Below are 18011 nucleotides of genomic sequence, written 5' to 3' on the forward strand. Positions count from 1 at the left end.
TTTCATCCGGATCCGACTTCCGGTTCCGGAGTTATAGGGTAAAGTGTGTTCAATATTGTACACCGTCACTTAAACCGGCGAAACAAAAAACGTAAAAAATTCTAAACTGGTCTCAAAACAACACAAATCGATAGTCATTATCAGTAGGCAACTAAACAAACCGATTCCAGCTATCCTGGTTCCCGGTATCCGGTTCCGGAAGTACCGGAAATTGTGGTCATATATACCAAAATGGATCTCACTCACTTTTCTCAGCGATGGTTTGACCGATTTTCACAAACTTAGATTCAAATGAAAGGTCTCGTGGCTTCATACGGAATTCCTGAATTTCATCCGGTTCCGGAGTTATAGGGTAAACAGTGTTCAATATTGTACACCGTCACTTAAACCGGCGAAACAAAAAACGTAAAAAAATTTCTAAACTGGTCTCAAAACAACACAAATCGATAGTCATTATCAGTAGGCAACTAAACAAACCGATTCCGGCTATCCTGGTTCCCGGTATCCGGTTCCGGAAGTACCGGAAATTGTGGTCATATATACCAAAATGGATCTCACTCACATTTCTCAGCGATGGTTTGACCGATTTTTACATACTTAGATTCAAATGAAAGGTCTCGTGGTTCCATACGGAATTCCTAAATTTCATCCGGATCCGACTTCCGGTTCCGGAGTTATAGGGTAAAGTGTGTTCAATATTGTACACCGTCACTTAAACCGGCGGAACAAAAACCGTAAAAAATGTTATAAACTGGACTCTAAACCGTTATTCCCAATCTTAGGGCTAAATGAAAGGTCTTATGGTCCTACCAAAAATTACTGCATATTTTTGGGTTCAACAAAACCACAATATTATACATGAGAAAGGCATCATTACACCACTAGGTTGATTAAAACAGGTTTTTTTTTTATCATTCTTTAAGTTATTCCAATAAAAAAATCAGTTCCCATTCGATGCTTTCACCTCATTTTTAATACCCGAAACATTTTAATTTTGGTTTTCTTCTCAAATTACAATCCACATATTTCACATTTGGAAATTTATTAAGACTCAAACCTCCAGGTCTCGAAACAATCAGAACGATGTTTCCAAATGGCTGTATCCGTAATTCCTCAATCGCAGTTATGTTTGATTCATTCAAAATTATGTTTGATGCATTTAAAATGTATCCCAATAAAAAACACTATTATTATTTTGGATTATTCAGATATTTTTTACTAAATTAATTTTTATCTTAAGCCCTGCTTTTGTAACAGTTTTATGATTGTTAAATTGTTGCGAAGTGTTTGCTGGCATGTCAATCTCTCTCTCCAGCAGGCATAAAACCTCCTCATCATTTGTATCAACAGATTACAATGATCCAACAGATACATTTAAGCCTAACACTACAATTAAAACTAACAGTTAAAACTAAATTTATAACACTATAACTAGTTAATGACACCAAGCATAACAATATTAGTACTCTTACTTAGAAGGTGAGATAGAGGAGAAAATTTATTAGGTAAATTGAAAACAAGGGTTGGTGGAGGAGGTGCTAAACGAGCGAAAACGAACGACGGGGTTGGAATCTGCATGTAGATCTAATTAGTTATCAAAAAGATGGTGGAAGACAGAAAAAAAACGACGAGGTTAGAATCGGCCTGTAGATCTAATTAGTTATCAAAAAGATGGTGGAAGGCAGAAAAAAAAACGACGAGGTTAGAATCGGCATGTAGATCTAATTAGTGATAAAAATGGATGATAGAAGACAGAAAAAAGAGGAAGTAACGACCAGGTTAATTTAGGCGAGCGAATCTAGTTAGTTTCAAATGAAGATGATGGAGAGACGGAATGGGGGTTGAATGAAAATAAAATATTAACGGTTCCAGATAAATCCTAATCTGACAGGTGACTATGAAACAATTGTTTAATCATGTTTCGAGATAAATGAAAGTCGAAGACATTGGAACAGTTGTTGAATGTTCGGCACATACTGGAGAACGGCTCATTATAACCATAATTTGTTCTTGCAACAGGTAATCTCAAAAAGGGCTGGGAACGAAGATTGCGTCGATGAATGTCGAGATTAATCAATTGAAGGAGTTCGGGACAATCGATACGTGATTGAAGCAAATCAGCAACGAAAGTTGCCTTGGAGACATTCCGACGAACGAATAACCGATCAAGATCAATAAGCTTACAGCGATCTATGTAACTAGGAAGATTAGTAGGATCTCTCCATGGTAGGTTACGCAGGGCAAATCTAATAAATGTATGTTGAATAGCTTCGATCCGATCTATGTCGATTTGATAATGGGGTGACCAGACAACAGCTGAATATTCAAGCGTCGAGCGGACTAGAGCACAATATAATGCTTTAAGACAATGTACATTGACAAAGCTCTTAGTAATGCGAAAGACGAAACCTAAAAGCTTAGAGGCCTTAGAGATCACATAATCGATATCACTTTTGAAATTCAACTTGGTATCAAGAATGACACCTAAATCTTTAACGGTAGACTCTCGTTTCAGTACAATCTGCGAAATGTTATAGTCGTAGCTAAATAGCGAGTGTTTGCGAGTAAACGACGTAACGGAACATTTCGAGGCATTTAGGACCATTCTATTGTCGTTACACCAGTTCACGAATGATTCAAGCTGTGACTGTAAAAATATAGTGTCGTCGGGCGATCTTACTAGATGATAAAGCTTAAAATCATCTGCGAAAGATAGTTTGTGGCATTTCAATAGAAAGTTGAGATCATTGAGGTAGAGCAAGAATAAAAATGGTCCCAAGTGACTGCCTTGAGGGACTCCAGAACCTACAGCAAACGGTGTTGTAATGCATTCACCGATTTTCACTAACATTTTCCGACCAATAAGATATGATTGAAGCCAGTTGAGTAAAGATCCACTGAATCCAAGTTTTTCGAGTTTAGCAACTGCAATTTGGTGGTTTATCTTATCGAAGGCTGCGGAGAAATCCGTATAGATAGCGTCAACTTGAAGGCGTGCTTGTAGGGATCGAATTATAAAAGATGTATAAGACAATAAGTTCGTTGTAGTTGATCGTTTTGGCATAAAACCGTGTTGTGTTTCCGAGATGTAGTTATTGCAGTTATGCTTGATGAAGTCCAGAACTATATTCTCAAGTAACTTAGACACAGCGCATAGTGCGGCTATCCCACGATAATTAGATACATCAGCTTTATTTCCCTTCTTGAAAACCGGAAAAATATATGATGTTTTCCAAATATCCGGAAAAGTTCCTGAATAGAGTGAGATATTAAACAGCATCGATAGTGGAATCTGAAGGCTGTTCGAGCACTTTTTCAATACCAGAGAAGGAATACCATCGGGCCCAGCGTTAGAAGATAGTTTCATTTTAGAACACGCTTTATCAATCATAGCTGTCGTTATGATTGGATGGGGGCCAATCGGGGAACGGCGAGGAACATTAATGATAGCTTTGGAGATCTGATCATTCGATAAGGTTTCATCAGAGAATACATTGCTGAAATGTGATTTAAATAGGCTACAAATGTCAGGCAACACGGATGATTCAACGTCACCAAGAAACATCTGGTTGGGTAGTCCTGATTCCTTCCTCTGTTCGTTCACGTAGTTCCAGAAGCTTTTGGGGTTGATTTTTAAATTATTTTGTACACGAAGGAGGTGGGAGTGAAATAACATTTTGTTCAGTCGCTTATAACGATTGTTGAGGAACATATAGTACGATCTCAAATGGAGCGAAGGATGCTTCGATAGTTTTCTCAGAGCAGAACGTTTAGCACGCTTATAACGTTTTAGGGTCAGATTGGACCATGGGGGATGGACAGATTCACGTCGAATATTTTTGGGTACAAATTGATCGATAGCATACGAAACTATATGGGACCATAACATAGCAATGGAATTACAATCGCCATTAGTAAACAGGCTTCTCCAGTCTAGCGACAGCAAAAACTGATTCATTGCCTCGAAATTTCCTCTCTTGAAATCGTAATATGTGTCTTCAGAAACGTTATTAAACACGGTTGGCGTGTATGCAGGTATAGTGATTTGGAGAGGAGGGTGATGACGACACATTTTAACCAGTGGCGAAGGAGCGATGGATATGGAACAAGTACTCGACAATTCATAACTGGCGAAGCAAAGATCCAGAAGGCGATTATTGCTATTATAGTTATCATTTAGCTGAACTAAACCTGCGGTGTTGTAATCGTCCAGGAGTCGTAATGTAGTATGAGTTTTAGAAGAACATGAAGCATCCGGATAAAGATATTTACTAGAACTGCGAGTTCATTTAATACCAGGTTGGTTGAAATCACCTAAGATCATAATTTTGTCATTTAAGCTCAATTTATCGCTTATCAATGAAAGAGAACTTAAGTGTTGTTCGATCAGATTCAAATCATTCACGCGATCAGGCGGAAAGTAAAGCACGCAAATGTACAATGTAAAGTGTGTGAACGAAAGAGCGATCCAAACTTGCTCAACATTTTCACAGTTTGAGAGAAACACCAAGCGAGAATTGAATTTGGAGCGACAGGCAATAAGAATACCACCGCCGCTCTTTTTCAAACTGTTTTCGTCGTTGCGATCAAGTCGGTATACGGAGTAGGAATTGCTGAAAATCTGCCTGGTTAACGTGTTATCATTTAACCAGGTTTCGGTAAAAGCATAGATATCATACGCAGCATCAGAACAGGCCAGATAGTAGTCCACGAGAGAACGGTTCATTCCCCCAATATTCTGATAGTAGATGCTCAGACCAGTGTCTCTGTTAATGCATGAAACGGTGTCGGCGACAGAGGGTACAACAAGGGTGTGCGGGGGTGAGGGGTTAGACGAGTGAGACGTGTAGCGGCTGGAAACAAACGAGGTGATTGATTTTGTCTGCTGGTCCTGTGATAATTTAGCAATCTTTGGGGCAGGGGACGAGAGGGGCTCGATCGGCGTAGGGATATCGGTTGTGGTCGTATAGCTGATTCTGTTCTCTGTTCTGGCTTGCGCTCTAAAAAAGAGGTGATTGTCCATTCGGCCAAAAATTAGGTGATGTAATATTTTGCTCAAAAGCTTGCGGAACACTTAATTTGAACGAAATGAAAGATAGCGGTCTGTCCTGGTACTGCCTAACAAGCTTGATGCAAACAATGTGGCTACTATTACAATTAGTTTTAGATTGAACGTAGTTGATCATATTTTCTTCTGTTTCACTAGGTAAAAATTTGGTTAGATAGTGCCAATTTCTATTGCTAGTGTTGCTAGGAATCTGATTTGTCGGGGGGGCTACCAGAAGGGTAGTATTTTGCGTATTGACTGTAGCTTTGCTATTGATAATGGATTGCATGCGAGGTGTACAATTAGTTATTACCTGCTGATTACTAGTAGGGACAATTTGGAACTGGGTTAGACCAACATATGGAATGTTGGAAATAACCGAAACCTGTCTAGCATTATTTAATGGTACTGTAGTGTATGAAGCATTGATGTTCGTGTTGTTTGCTTGCGACGAAATAAAACGGTGTCGTGTGGTAAGTCCGTAGTCGTGAGATTTACTTACAGCGTTGTCTGAAGCAGCGGGCCAACAAACAGCAGATGTAACCGGAATTGACTGCAGAGTGATTGTGTTACAGATGCTTGTCGAATTTGTACTAATGGTAGTAGCAGTGTTGGTTCGTGGTAGCAACGGATATATATTGACAGTGCCAGCGGTAGAGGTCATAGAAGTCGGTGTTGAATAGTTAGTTTGAGCATTTGGGAGATGAGTTGTATCGGCAATGGTGGTTGTTGGTGCTGATTGCACTTCAGTAGAAGTTGGAAGTGGAGGCGGATTGATGTCATTGGTATAGTTGTTAGTTGTAGTTCGAAATGACGGCGACGGAAGATTGACGTCTTGAGTCGCGATGCTGTCGCCTGGTAGCATAGGTGTTGTGATCACAGTGGCATTATCATCACCGGGGAAGGTTATGAGATTGGTCGAACGATTGTTATTATTCGTATCTGAAACGAGCGGTATTATAGCATTTGAAGTGGATATGTTAGACATTGAAGCGTCGACTCTCGGAATTTTGTCCGGCTGCGATAAAGATGGTCTGCTGGTGCTGCTGGTTCGAGGCCGTTTATTGGTATCTTCTAGTATGGATTCAAAAAGTTTAGTTAGGTTAAGCTGAAGATCATCCAGACGTTCGAGAAATGGAGTGCTGTCGTTTACATAACGTTCGGTTGGTTCCTTCGACCGATGAAAGCAGCCGGATCTAGTGCAAACATTTGAATACATTCTGCAAAAAGACTGCATGGTGTCCGTCAAAGTACCGATCATCTTCAGAGCTGAAGTAGTGCGTTGGAGAGTTAATTGTATAGCCTCATCAGATAACTCGTTGCGACTGGAGATTTCACGGCACGGGGGGCACAGCCAGAAAATTCCTGGGCATTCCCGAATGGATTTAGCTAGCGAGTTATTTAAGTTAACGCACTTTACGTGGAAACTTTTGAAGCAAAATCGGCAAACTATTTTGGTGCCTCGGGTGCTAGAAGAACCAAAACAAACAACTGCGTCGCATTTGCTTTTCACCATAGTGTTGGTAGCGGCGTAAGGCAAATGTCAAAAATATGAGTACCCGAGAGAGACTGTGAGTGCTATCAACTTCGATAAACGCGGCAAGAATAGCAGCTGTATGAGATGAAAACATTTTATCACTAGCGCACTATATGTTTTATGGGACGGATAAAAACAGTCCACGGATGCGAAATACGCGTTATTACGATTAGCACTACTGAAACTCAGAAGGTTTGTGGTGGTTTAACACTACTTGTGGGCAATTATTATAAGAGCGAAAAAGTAAACTTTTGTTGACTCGGAATGCACTGAACCAAAATTTTTTTAATTACATAAAAATGATTTTTAAAGTATTTATAGGAAAAAAACAAAAAAATAAGGAACAAATTATTCAGCGTGTGGTGTGGCACTACGGGACCGATCAAATGCTGTGCTACGAGTATGGTATTCTGCGAAACATGGCACACAAAGGCCAACATTGCATTTCTTGCAAATTGTGCGAACAGAAGATTTGCAAAAGTCTCCAGCGCAACGTCGTCTTGTCGGGATTGGGCCGATGAAATGATTTTTCTCATCGAATCGAAGGTTCCGGGTGATGTCTTCCTCACGTCGCTGTTTTCGTGGACCAGTTTGAATCGGAGGTGAACCATAATGTTTGCAATAGAATATTGCGATTTCACGTTTGAATTCGAGCTGTGTTAAATTTTTTGTGCCGCGTTGCAATTGCCAAGCGTTGTTCACAGCTACATCGATTAACCAAGTGAAAATTGAAGCCCACCACTTTTTTCCACGATAACCAATGCGATGGCTGTTCACATTTTGATCCATACGATCAACACCAGCCATGTATTTGTTGTATTCCGTTACGGAGAATGGTCGAATAATATTTACTTTGCTTCCAACTTGTTTGGAATATCGTATTGCGCTTGATGTAGGCAAAGATCCATAACACGTCGAACCAACGGAGACAACGGAATTGTCTACCCATTGTCACTCTAATGCCAGTTTCCTGCATTCTGACAGCTTCAACGGTGCCACGTTGTTGTTTTTTTGTCGTGAATACGACTTACTTTACTATGGGGTGCCTTTTCAAAATTAGCCATGTGGAAGAATGGGCAGAACTTAATCGTGAATATCTCGACTTGTATTAATGACAGCAACATAATTCTTTCACTATTTCATCAAAAATATGATCAGGAATTTAGGATAATATTTTGAATAGTGTAAGAAAACCACAAACAACTCAAAAATTAGGTTTTCTCAAAATTTGAAAACAACGCGGAAAACTCTTTACTTTCGCTTGGGTTTTTCGCGCAAGGACGACGATTTTGAGGTAGTCAGGCACATATCTTCAACCGACTGCTTATAAAAGGGGAACCGTGGTCGAAAATCGATCATTTCTTCTTGTGCGTTGGATGAAAGCAGACGTCGTGTGAATGATTTAATCAACCAACAGCTTCAGAGAGTGCACCTTCTGTGTGGTTAAAAATCTATAACGCTCAGGTCGCAACTCTCATTTGGACTTCAGTCGTCCAGTGGAGCAGTTGGCAATGAAAGCAGACCGTTTGCGTGGTATAGAGCCTCATACGCTTAGGTCGTGCTTTTATTTGGACTTCAATCGTCGGGAGCACTGTACTGTACTGTAGTTTAGGTGTATCGTTTCAAATTCTTGTAGCATAAAATGGCAAAACTTGAACAATTTACGCTATCGCTCAACTAATTTATATTGTAAAGTATAAAGTAAGAGTGTCAGTTTTATTCGTATTCACGACATCCAGTTATGTCTCTGACATTACACACCTGTACTTTTAATACCTTTTTCCTTGTGACTGGTCAACTTGCGACGATCCGATTTTCTCGCATTGTTCCTGTGCCATTGTAGCCATTGGCTTTCAGATAAGCAAGCAATGGAAAACCAGTAAACAAATTATCGAAGAAGAATCCAAACGGTAATCCTTTCAATTCATCGGGGAAGTCGTCAATCATGGACAAAAGTGGCGCCGTTGCTTTGCCAAATCTCTCTTCATACTTCGGATTTGATCGTGGGTTTGATCCTTGATAAATTTCGAAATTTACCAAATAACCAGACGGTGTGCACAGAGACCAAACTTTATAACCGAAACGAATGGGTTTGCCCTTTATGAATTGTTTGCAGCCATGTTTACCGTAATAAGCGATCATGCTTTCGTCATACGATAAATTTTGTGTTGGATGGAAATTCTTCAGAAAGTTCGCTTTTGAATGATCCATAATCGGACGCAGCTTCCAAAATTTATCCTTGTTATTTCTTGGTGCATTCAAATCCGGCTCAAAATGTAGCACACGAAGTATTTCTTGGAATCTGTTGCGTCGCATCGTCTGATATATTATTTCATTGCGGAGATCAGCTGAGCTATTCCAGTATGCTTTGATGTTTGAAACTGTATTATATCCTGTCACCAATAGAATGCCGATGAAAGCACGCAACTCTGGAACCGTAATGGAGACTGGTTTCTGAAAATGCAGCACGGAATATCGTTCAGAGCAATCACAAATATGTTGTAGCAAATCATCGTCAAAAAATCGTTCAAATAGCTCATGAGATTGTGCATCACGGCAATCGTCGAAGTTCGGTTCTGGAAAAACTGGAATGGCAGCGCTTTCGCCTTGTTTTCGCCACGTGAAAGTTGTGTCTTTGTTTGAGGGGGGCAACGGAACGTTCGATGGAATGGAAGATGTTTTTCTCAATCGATTGACCCAGTGCTCAATGTCAGGCAATTGGACAGTTTCCACTACTATTTCTTGTTCATCTTCTCCACTTGAAACGTCCATTATTACATGCTCAATCATTTGACATGGTTGATCATTTGATAAATTGTAGGCTGATTCATTCATAACATCAACGAGAACATATTCAACAATTTCACTTTCGTTTTCTAGTGGCTTTTCAATATTGAATGTTAGTGTGTGTGTAGTGTATGTTAGTGTGTACACCGTTTCGTAAAACTAACTCACAACAGGCATTCAACTGATTGCGTGACAATGCATCGATTGTACCTCCTTCATTTTCATTGGCTTCGTCTTCACCACTAATATTTCTGTCATTTTCGGGAGGTTCAATGTAAATAAAATCAATATCTCGCATAAAATCTTCATCCTCGTCTTCTTCGATTAGTTGTTCTAAATAGTCGACGGCATCCTTCAATGACAATTTTCTGTTTGAAATGTAAACCGTTAATATTTTTATTGTACTTCAATGATGTCAATTTTGCCTTGGAAGGTCCTCGCTTATCGTTTGCTGATGATGTCAAGATCTATCACATCATCCGCAACTTAGAAGACGTAGCCTTTCTCCAGCGGCAATTGTTAATCTTCGCAGATTGGTGTAAAGTTAACCGTATGATTGTAAATCCAGACAAATGCTCGGCCATTACGTTCACGAGGAGAAAAATGCCATTGCATGTCGAATACTTTCTGGATGGATCCTCGATTGGAAGATCTACTAGCGTTGAGGATCTTGGCGTCCATCTCGATGAGCAACTTACATTCAAGCATCACATCAGTTACATTGTAGCTAAAGCTTCCCGTAGCTTAGGATTCTTAATGAGAATAACTAAGCACTTCACAGACATACACTGTCTAAAATCGTTTTACTGCTCGCTTGTTCGTTCAACTCTCGAATATTGATCGGCAGTTTGGAACCCATGCTACCTGAACGGTGCTCATAGAATTGAGGGAATACAGCGTAGATTCGTTCGCTTCGCTCTTCGTCGATTGCCGTGGACCGATCCTTATCAACTACCTAGTTATGAAAGTCGCGGGTTATTAATGGGTCTCGACACATTACAAGTGCGACGAGAATTATCACGCGCTTTGATAATAGCAGATATATTCAACGGTAGGATCGACTGTCCCGTTTTGCTCAACGAAATTAATATTAATGTGCGACCCAGAGCTCTTCGCAACAGTGCTTTTGATGAGGAACACATCTTTATTTTATATATAGAGCTGCAAATCAGAAACTCAAGAAAAATACACGTAGAAATGTGGTCAGGTTTTAAACACTTACAGCTCAGTCTATTTTGTATCAAATATCATTATTATGTCACCATTTGATTGAAAATATTTCTACGTATTGATTTGAATGTTCATAACCATGTATTTTTAATTTTATATCATTGAAATGTTGATTAATAGCTAGCAGTGTCCTATTTTGGCTGCAAAAAATCTCCGGCATACCGGATTTCCCTGCCATAGTCGACGGTTTTGAAGGAGTAAGCGATATATCAAAGGCAAAGCATTGCTCTGATTGGTCAATCGATGCTAAAGTGGAGCTATTGGAAGCACGTGAATCTATAAATATAAGCGAAATTATAGCTAACGTTTCAGTCCTACGAGTACCATGCTATGGGTAGGTTGTTGCTACACAGCAAGACAAAAAGTGCCATAAACGATTTGAAGCTTTTATTAGTATGCTCTGATCTTGTGTCATGCAAGATCGGATCCATATTATGTCGCTTTGCCTGAGAAATTGACAACTACCCCGGGGTAAATTTTCAGTGCATAAGATTTATTTCTAATTTACATAAAAAGAACTCGATTGATAAAGAGAAAAAGTTTATCGCTTCAACCTAAATCGCAGAATGGTTTTAAAGGCAGAGAAACGCTATAAAAATAACTGCTTGCATACAAAACTTGAACACAAGCTTGGCGAAGAGAAGCTTAAATATCGATATCCGTATAGCAAGCCTAAATATCGATATCCGTATCGTGTACAAACATATAATTGCATACATTTGGGTTATTGGTGTAATTTCGTCGGCTACAAAACAAATACAAATCACGACAAATAAAGTCTATATTCTGGGTACGCATGTTCGGTTTTGGTTCAATCTAACCAGACTCTCGTACATTTGCGAATTCAAAAGTGTGACGATATTTTTTTTTCAAATAAAATTTTATTGGGCTCATTTGCTTTAGCTTAACGTGGCCGATTGTCTTGTTGTTTGGGAGAGAGAAAGGGATGCCGTATTACGGGGCAGCATACTCCCCTAGAGTTAGTAAGGGGACATAGGGAGGGTGAGACCTACACAGTATTGAATTGAAATTCAAATACATCATTTGTTTGTGGCATACATCTTTTAGACACACTTTGCGTTCGATGAATCTTCATGTTCTTCAGCTTGTAGCAATGAAGAGATTATTCTGGATTGGGATGCTTTGTTGGTGTGACGTTTTTGGGTAGCTTCCAGCAACTCAGTCAGTTCAAGGCAGGTGAATGCTCCGAATCATCGTTTATACAGGCCATACTGCCAGCAACGTAAAAAAACGTGTGACGATTGATTGAACTGTTTGATTGTAGATCATTAGAAATTTTGGTTGCCTTGTTTCACATCAATGGTTCGATCAACCCCATGGGGCTGATCCTTGTAGTTTTCTTCGACTTCCTATACGACGTACCAACTATGGCGCAAACGGTTCTATTATTGGTTTACAGAGATCGTTCAACCGCGTTTCATCTGGGTATGATTTTAATGTGTCACGAAGCAGAATACGTACAAATTTTCTTAATATTGTTAGGAATTATCATTAGGACCAAATTGTGTCTGTTGATTGTAAATAAATAAATAAATAAATAAATAAATAAATAAAGTAAACAAATACAAGAACATACAAGCATTTGTACGAAAAAGTGCACGTAAAATGTTTTTTTTTTTTGTTCGCTTCAACACGGACCCTAGAGGCCCCAACGTTACCATATGGTAACGCATTACTTTAACAGAATATATCGTTTCGAAAGTATTTTAGATTTACACCAAACTTGTTTTATGCTTAAAGTATATTTCAATATCTATCATTTGGTATATAATTTATCAAATTCTAATAATAAATATATAAAAAATATCACAACTTACTTGGACATGTTGGAAAAAATCGATTTTTTTTCACTTTCAAAAAAATAAAAAAATCAACGTCTTGTCTGGCTTACAGTTGAACACACAATGACGTTTGTTATATATCAATGAAAAGATACAAGTGTTTCCAACCTTAAAATACCTTATTTGTCACATTTGGTTGCGTTCGTGAGTAGATAAACATTAAAAAGTCGACCAGCCTTTTGCGTTACCATATGGTCACGTTGGGACCTACCGGGTTAAAATGATCCTCGATGATGAACCTACCGGAATAAGAAAAAGAGACACAGCGGACAAGGTGGATCGATAAAATTGAGGACGACCTGCAGACCCTTCGCAGCTATCGAGGCTGGCGGCGAACATACATTAATCGTGTTGAACGGGGACGCCTCCTGTATACAGCAGAGACCCGCATGGTCTACGGCTGAAAGAGTAAGAGTAAGTACATTCATCCTTCATATAGTCATATCAAAGGTATGAAAAATGTTTCTATAATCTTCAAAACGTATCGATTCTCGTCAAATTATATGAATTTTTCCTAGATCCTCCTCCTGTTACGCTCCCTTCCCTATGAAAATATCCCAAGGATCATCTGTGAAACGCAAGAAGTACCTTTGCCTAGTTTAGTGGCAATCCGCTTAGTAGTTCCAGAGTTACGAACATACAAACTTACATCCACTTAATATATATATATATATATATATATATATATATATATATATATATATATATATATATATATATATATATATATATATATATATATATATATATATATATATATATATATATATATATATATATATATATATATATAATATATATATATATATATATATATATATATATATATATATATATATATATATATATATATATATATATATATATATATATATTATTTGTTACACACACAGCCATACACAATACACATAAACACTTTGCAATCCTGACAAACTGATTCGAATGGTGGATGACAGTGTCGTGTTTTCACAGTAACTGCATAGCTTTTCTACGCAAGATAGGCCAAACAATCGGTTCAGTACACCTTTGAGCCAAAATTTAGTAAATTTTTTTTATTTAATTTAGCCGGAGTTGCTATACGGAATATTTGTTATATTGAATATTGATTATTTGTGTGTACGTCGTTGTTAATAAAATTTGAAGACAATTAGACGGCATAACACAAAAAATACTATTTTGTGAAATATCTAGCAGAGTAACTTAAAGAACAAACCAATATATTACTGGTTTTAGCTTAGATTCAGTGTCACACACCCATTGTGTTTCTAGCATGTATGTTCAGATATGCGCCCTGAAAGAAATACAAAATATGGTAGCAATTACTATGACAGTCGTAGGAAATGAGTTCCTCAAAAGTGAACCGGCATGTGTGTATTCCAATTGTGTTTTACAGCCTTGTTTGTTTAAACCATTAACACGTGCACAGGTAGCCTATAAAAGTAGTGTGCAATATAGAAGAACATTTTAGTTCAAAATGGATTTCTTGTAGTGTCATCCGGCAGTATGATCATTCCTTACGTTAGCTGCTTTCTGTTGGTTCCGTGAACACGTGTACTATATTTCGGGCTTGGTTCATAACGTATGTTAAAATTTTAATTGTGTATATATTGCATTTGCGCATGTAAAAATACGTAAATTTGTGTTTAAAATAAGGTAGGTGGCAAATTAACTTCCCAGTGATATATGCCGGAATTATGCAGGCATTACACAATAATTCAAGTGCGTATTAAGTTTCAATAGCCTGAAACAAAAGCGACAATTCCTTACCATGATACTTGTGCAAAACTCGATTGTGCCATTTATGTCGACGATACATGATATGGAATAGAGGTTTAATACCAACTTAGTAGCACTATAAAATTTACGAAGATTATGTCGTTCGTTGAATATTTGAAATATGATTGTACAAAATATTCATAAGATCAAAGCAAAATAATAAGTTGCTGCCTTTCTCGTACAGAAAGGCTATGCAATCACAGACTTTTGATCCAAGACCCGGAGGACTGAGTTTCATGTACCATTCGACTCAGTATTCGCCGAGTACTCAAAATGTCTGTGTGTATGTGTGTAGCCAAAAAGTGTACTCGAATTCCTCGAAAATGGCTGAACCGATTTTCACAAACTAAGATGGGTCTTCAGCACCGTAGTCTGTTATTGAATTTCACCCGAATCGAACTTACGGTTCGGAAGTAACGTACAAAATGTCTAAAAAAATGTATAAAATAAATTAAAAATTCGATGCATTCGAACTGCGAAATTTGTAGAGACCGCTCAACCGATTTTTTACAACTCAGAATCAAATTAAAGGCCTTACAGTTCGATAGTCTGCTATTGATGTATGGATCCGACTACTGAATGAACTAAAAAAGTACGGGTGTGTAATGTCAGAGACATAAATGGATGTCGTGAATACGAATAAAACTGATACTCTCTCTTTATACTTCCGAATGTCAATTAGTTGATCGATTGTGTGAATTGTGCAAACTTTCTCCTTTTTCACTACTAGAATTTGAAACGATACATCTAAACTAAAATCAGATTAGTTACATTAAACATTCTGTCATACAATTAAATATTACGAAACAACCAGTATAGTTCTTCATGATAAAATAATGGTGGTTCTCAAAAGAACATTTCATGAAAGTATCCGTGATGGAGAGTGACGAGATGAGTTCGAATCTACTCTGAGTCGGTGCATTTTATATGGGAAATCAGCAGAAAGTTCTCTACGAATTCTAACTGGCTGAAAAATTGGTCGTATACAGTATAGTGATGTAAAATTTCGCATGATTCTTTGGGTATAAAATTATGGTTCTAAATAACAACATACAAAATTTTGATGTAGATTACTTTATTTTGAATTTGAATATTTCACTGAAAGAAACTATCAAAAGGCCGTACGGGAGTAATTTCTGGAATTCAGAAGGGCCAAGTTATGTGATTCTAGAAGATATTAAACACTGATTGGATATAAACGATATTAAACACTGTTGCGAGCTTTGCACTGCGAAAATTTCACAAAGCTAATCAAATTATCCTAGATTTGCATTACACTGGTGGTTTTAATTTCCGATTTGCAAGGAAGCAGTCTTCATAGTTCTGTTGATAACATTTGGAGTCATTAAAAAGGCTAATTTGCAATGTTGTTCATTCTTCGTTGTATTTTGCTCCAATACTAACGATCAGCAGCAGGATGATGCAATCGATCTTCTTTTTCATTGTAACCTGAGCGTTTGAGGCTTCATACCATGCAAAAGGTTTGTTTTCATTTTCGACTGCTCCACCTGACGACCGAAGTCCAAATGAGAACCTCACCTCGACATCCAGTTCCGTTTGAAGCACTAGAAGAAATGAACGATTTTTAAACTAAGTTTATCTTTCGTACTCATTCAGTAGATAATTTGAGCTGATATGTACTTGACTACCTTAGAACCGTCGTACGGGTGCGAAAAAGTAAACAAGTGTGATGAAATTTCCTTATTATTTCCAAAAATTTTAGAAAACTCTGTTTTCTAGTTATTTATGGTTATCTCAAGCTGTTGAACATTTAATTAAAAATTCGTGATCATATTTCCGATATCTTGAAGAAAAAAATATGTTATTGGGTTAAGTACATCATTTGCGATAAAGTTCTGCCCATTCTTGTACAGGGTAAATTTTGAAAAGGTAAATCGTATTCACGACAAAGGAGCACTCGTTTCTTGTAAAATGTTTTTAGATCCCATATAACCCATATAATAATTCGACAGGTATGATCAACTGATGACCAAATACATGGATTTCTAGTATACCGGATCATTGTTACCGGTTCCGGAAGTGCCGTAAAAAATATCGTGTGCTCCAAACCAGAATTCACTTCAATTTCTCTGCTAGAAACTGCTAGACCGACCTTCACAAACTAAGATTCAAATGAAAAGTATTATGTTTCCATACATTAATAAAGAATTTCATCCAGATCTGACTTCCGGTTCCGGAAATACAGGGAGTGTGTATGAAACTGCAACCTGTCATATAGAGCGATAATGCAAAAAAACCTGTTTTAATCCACCTAGTAATTCGATGATGCCTTTCTCATGTGACTTTTATTCTCAACAATATTACTGTGGTATTCTTGAACAAGGCGAGAGAGTAATGTAACATCCGATAATCGCACGTAAAAGTTGATTGATTTTGTAAAGTTTACAAACTTTCAATGCGTCACTTGCATAATTGTTACGTTTTAGCCATCTAGAGTCCTTAAATCTAAGCTGGGAATTCATATGAAATTAATTTCAATACCTTACTTGTCAAAGCCGTCTCGTAAATAGCAGTTTGAAAGAATATCCACAAACCTTATTCAAGAATTGTAAAATATAAATTATTGATATCTACTCGCTAAACGTGAATATCTATAATTCCTTAAAAAACTCACGAGAAATGATATCGAATTATTTATTTATATACCGATATGATATGCACTTCACAAAGTAGATATTTTAATGAACATCTCACAAGCCATAGTTGTAATTCCATATATAAAGGTCTTCTTTGGAAATTATTCAATTCTTTTACAAAAAGATACATCGTTAGAATCAGCTATGTGTATTGTCACCATGCCAAAGGTTTTGATCTGCTGCAAAGTATGAACAATTTTGCTACAGTCGAGAAAATCAATTGTAAGAGCATTTTGATTATACATAAATTGAATGACTAAATTGACCGTCTTAAACAACATTCACTAATGTGTCTACCTTGTCCGGCTCTTGATGTAAACGTAGGGGTAGATATGTTGCGTGGAATTGCTACTGCAATTTGGTAACATAATCATTCGTCGTATTGATATATGTTTACGATAAACTATCAACTCTGAAGAATGATTTGTGCAAAAATTTTTCGGACCTTCATTGGAAGTTTCTCCTTAGAATGTTATTATTTTCCACTCACCTCAAGATTTCAACTACTTTTTATAGCACTGTGGAATAAGTAAGATTTATGCAACACTTTTGAGTTGTTCTTCACAGGTAAACTCATCCTCTGATCCAAACAATTTATTATAAAACCTTTGAATAACGCACAGTTCTGGTTTTGAAATTTTCCAAAAATCCACGCTAAAAAGTTTAAGTTTACCTGTGAAGAACAACCCAAAAGTGCTACATAAAGCTTACTTATTCCACAGTGATATAAAAAGCAGTTGAAATCTTGAGGTGAGTGCAAAATAATAACATTCTAAGAAGAAACTTCCAATGAAGGTTCGAAATTTTTTTGCACAAATCATTCTTCAGAGTTGATAGTTTGTCGTAAACATATATCAATACGACGAATGATTATGTGACTAAATTGCAGTAGCAATTCCACGTAACATATGTACCCCTACGTTTACATCAAGAGTCGGACAAAATAAAGGATGGTGGAGTGGGAGGGTAGGCAGTTTCATGGTTGCCGTTTGTGACTGGCTTCCATGGTCACCTTAAAGCGTGAAACGCTCAGGTCGTGCGCTCATTTGGACTTTGATTATTTTATTCTAGCCAGTGCAGCTGACTTTAAAAATCAGTAAATCAATTATTGAAGA

General features: G+C 37.5%; 1 long non-coding RNA gene across 1 annotated transcript in view; it reads left to right on the top strand.

The window, feature by feature from the left end:
- The first annotated feature begins 13947 nt into the window (after positions 1-13947).
- LOC131432696 (uncharacterized) overlaps positions 13948-18011 on the top strand; it is a 39074-nt gene continuing 35010 nt past the window's right edge. Inside the window, exon 1 of the long non-coding RNA XR_009229945.1 lies at positions 13948-14116. This is a non-coding gene — a long non-coding RNA (uncharacterized LOC131432696). The remainder of the gene's footprint in view (positions 14117-18011) is intronic.

The sequence above is a fragment of the Malaya genurostris genome, chromosome 2 (assembly GCF_030247185.1).
Source record: "Malaya genurostris strain Urasoe2022 chromosome 2, Malgen_1.1, whole genome shotgun sequence".
Lineage (NCBI taxonomy): Eukaryota > Metazoa > Arthropoda > Insecta > Diptera > Culicidae > Malaya > Malaya genurostris.